The 4,179-nt window shown below is 40.3% G+C and overlaps 1 non-coding gene across 1 annotated transcript; it reads left to right on the top strand.

Moving 5' to 3' along the window:
- The first annotated feature begins 1,614 nt into the window (after positions 1-1,614).
- trnak-uuu lies at positions 1,615-1,687 on the top strand. Its single transcript has one exon. It is a non-coding gene; the product is annotated as a tRNA-Lys (tRNA).
- The last annotated feature ends 2,492 nt before the right edge of the window (positions 1,688-4,179 follow it).

The following is a 4,179-nucleotide window of genomic DNA, read 5'->3' as shown; positions in this document are numbered from 1 at the left end:
AGTACTGGAGTAGTGATGTACGATGCCACTCCTTCTCTTTCTGATCTGATACCAAGTAAAATGCAAGCCAGTATCGGCGATACCGATCTGATACCGATCTGATACCGATCTGATACCGATCCGATACCGGTCTGATACCGATCTGATACCGGTCTGATACCAGTCTGATACCGATCCGATACCGGTCTGATACCGGTACTTTGTCCAGAAACTTCATGTGTTTGGAAAATTACTTTGAGAGCAGCTCCACTGAGGGGAAAGGAAGTTGTAGTAACTTTTTCATAGAATACTTTGTGAATCAAACTGAAATTACCAGTAAATTGGATAAATATATAAATACCACAATAACTGCATGTTTGTCAACACCTACTTATTAAAATATTTAGTTACATCAGTCTGAACAAATGAGAGGGATTGATGTTTTTGTCTTTCTATCCTATTAAATATTTTTCATCCATTTTTGTATTTTTAAAAACCCTACAATGGCTGCTTTACTGAGTATTTAATGACAGCAGCCTTACCGACTGAATCTAGGCCTGTTGAACTGATGTGAGCTAATCTCAGGACACATTTCACTCCAAGCTGAACTCATACAGATATTTATTGCAGCGTTTTCTTATTTCATAACCGTATTTAATGCTGTACATAACAGAACAGGATGCAGTCGTCTTTAGAACGAAGGGAACTCCTGTTGTTTGAACATCAACACAAAATCTGTCAGGTGGTTCGCCCAGGGCACAAAACTAGCCAGGACCTCCTCTGTCTTAAACCCAGCAGACAGATGAAAACCACTTTCCAACATGTAGCATCGGTGGTCCACAGCTCCACGTTTCCTCCCTCTGAATAGGGGTTAGTACTTGCTAACTTTGGCAACCTTGGTTTGTGGACGAGATCAACCACCTGAACTGTTTGGGCCGCTTTGAAAACCTTTTGCCATTCTATCTTGGAACCTCCATTTTCAGGTGGTTAAACACAATTTGTCGTGTGAATGCTTGGCAACAAAATAGACCGTACTTCATTTTTGGAGCAAGAATCCATACATGTCTTTCCATTCTGTTCCAAGGCAGAAAGCACTGATGTCAATGGAAAGGAACGTGGTCTAAAAAGAAGATTGGCCACTCTTCTGTCAGAGGCTTTCCACCGCAGTGGTGATAGCATTAGGATTGTTATTTCACAGAGATTCCTCACCTCCAGAGCTACTCACCATCAGTGATGATCATTTTGCAGTGTGGGAACAATATTCAAATTATGTCTTTGTATTTTTTTTGCATGAAGTCAGAAAGATTGAACAGGACAAAGGCCTTGCTCGTTTCATGTATTCTGGTGATTTCGCAGTGACAGCAAATTGGAGCAAACAGTCAGTAGAACACATCTCTTGATGTCTTCCTCGTTTTCTTGGGTCTAGCTCAACTTCAGTACCACCTTAGTTGAAGCCCCATCACAACTTTTGCGACATTGGCTTTTCTGATAAACTGGATCTTTCAAACTTTAAGTGTCACTTTGTAAAAGATAAAGGACCCCTCTTCTCCAGCTCCTTGATCACAAAGACAAACACAAAGGTACAAAAAGTAAAGGTGAGCGGGAAATTTTACTCACCGACATCATACCACAAGGGCCTGGGTAGCTCAGATGGCAAAGCATCAGACTTTTAATCTGAGGGTCCAGGGTTCAAGTCCCTGTTCAGGCGTGTAGAAATGATCTTTCTCACTTCATTGCTCAGCCTCAGCGTTCCCTCTGTCCTTGGTCCCTTAAAGGCTGAAGAGATGGAAGATTTCTCCTTAAAAGGGTCTATGACATGACGCCTACTTTTTCTGTCCAACTGAGTTCTTCCAGCAAAAAAACCCCTCAAAATACATAAAAAGATACTCTGTGTGTCTCCTACCTTCCCTATATATAGACCCACTTTAACTTCTCCAAACCTTTTAGTTATTGGTCATTTTTCTGCTTCTGAAGTGTCAAAACATCATGTGGGGCGACCATCCAGCCTTCACTGCTATTTGGACATCTGGTTTAAAATCAATTAAAATCAATTTAAATATATCCTTGCCCTATTTGGCATAACTTCTAAAATGTTTTGCTTTCATTGATAAAATTATAAAGTATTTGGATAAACATTTCCATTAAAATATATAAATGAATTTTGTCCGGACATGTTTATTTTCTGAAATATCATCCGGGGTGACCGTCAAGAAAAACACAATTTTGAACTTTTATTTTGAAAACACTTCAAGGACAGGATCTTGCATCAGCCAGACACATTTGAGGGACCCAGCAAAACATCTGGGAGGTTAGTAAGTTCTTCTCATACTGGCAAATAAATCTTTGTTTTAACTACTGTAATGTATAGCCACTTTTGAATATCATGTGGGGCGACCGTCCTTAAACTGTAAATAATAAATATTATCTACAAATTCATATTTTGATGATAAATTTGATAGTGACATGTCTTAAAATGTACCTAGCTTGGTTTCTGTAGCTAACTGTTAGCCTGTAATATTTGCATGAATTTGAAAACATCTTCTGGGGTGACCGAGTATCATGTGGGGCGACCACTGCTGAGCTGAGTGTACATGATAAATACTTTTCCTTTATTTTAGTTTCTGTAAATTTATATTTTATACATGATTAATTCATATAAAGTGCATTGTTTCAGCATAACTCTTTGTGTACTTTAATATATATTTTTCAGAATTTAGACATTTTCCATTCCTATTTAGGAATAAACATTTATTTTTGATTATTGTACAATCTTATGAGAGAAAAGTAAAAACTGCATGGCATGACATTCCATTTAGGAATTATTAATCACGTTTAACTAGTTTAACCTATTTTCTAGATGCACCATTAACATGTAAAGAAAAGACGGCTCGCTATAGGCAGCAGATCAACTCAGACCTGCAGCAAGAGCAGAATATCTTGCTAGGAAAAGAGAGGTTAAAAAAAACTCTAGGTAACATGCAGTTATTTTAGTAGGATTAGGAATAATATTTTCTGCCATATTTTGAACTTAAAAGAGTAGTCCACCAGGGGAGATATTAGGGGAGAACAGCACAGGCGTAAAATGTTTGTCTTGTCATGATGGACAGCTCTATGTTGTTCCAGTTACCAGAGAAGAAAGCAAGAGGGCAAAATTTTATATGTGAAGCCAGACGAGTTGTTAGAGAGGGAGAAAAAAAACTGAGAAACAAGTGGAAGGCTGCATCCAGGGGATACAGGGAGAGGAAAAAGATGGAAAAGGTGACGCTGGACCTGACACCACCATCCATGGAGAACACTCTGCCACATCCAGCAGGTGTAGAAGTAGTGGAAGAGCAGCAGGAGAGGCCAGGGCAGGCTGTGGTGGATTGTCTACCTCTAAATGAGGATTTTAATCCACCAGTATCCCCCACCACACCACAGAGAGAAAAGAGAGAATACAGCAGAGAAACGTTGTAAAAGACTGCAAGCTGAGAAGCGTAAATTGAGAAAGCAGAACATACATCTGAAGAAACAACTAGCAGAGACAAGAAAAGAAAAGGAAAGGGCCAGAAAAAGTGAGATGAGAGCAAAAGGAAGGTTAGGTCTGAGTGAAAGGCTCAAGCCAAAAGAGGGGAAGAAACTGGCAATCGAGAGAAAGGTAGCTGTTGTTGGTTTCCTGACTAGAGATGAAAACAGTCGACTTTTACCAGGAAAGAAGGACACCATCACAAAAACCAACATGAAAGAACAACGAAGAATTCTCACAAAACCACTCACAGAGCTTCATGTGCTTTACAACGGTGAGATGAAAAAGAGTCTCCGCCTATCTTACAGGCAGTTTGCCAGAAGACGCCCCTTCTATGTTACCGAGCCAAAGACCAAAGATCGGGACACATGTGCATGCATGGAACACGAAAATGTGCACCTGCTGGTCAACAAGCTCTGCAGCAGATTGGTGGGGCAATAAAGAGAGAAGCGGATCTCTACGTTCAAAGAGGAGGTGAGCTTCAGACGCCACAGGATCTGTATGAGATGCTGAACAATAGATTAGGCTCAAGCATCACTCACTATTGGGTCAGCAGAGAGAGCGTGGAAAAGTGTGACGAGCTTGTTCCTGACAGCTTGGAGGCTGTGAAGGGGACATTTAAAATACACCAGGTTTTGTCTTCACAGCCTGCACAAATCACTCACAGGGAGGTGTCATGCTTCTGCAGGCGCTTA

This window comes from Melanotaenia boesemani, chromosome 24 (assembly GCF_017639745.1).
Source record: "Melanotaenia boesemani isolate fMelBoe1 chromosome 24, fMelBoe1.pri, whole genome shotgun sequence".
NCBI lineage: Eukaryota > Metazoa > Chordata > Actinopteri > Atheriniformes > Melanotaeniidae > Melanotaenia > Melanotaenia boesemani.
Note: the sequence above shows the minus strand (reverse complement) of the source record. Positions and strands in the feature narration are given on the sequence as shown.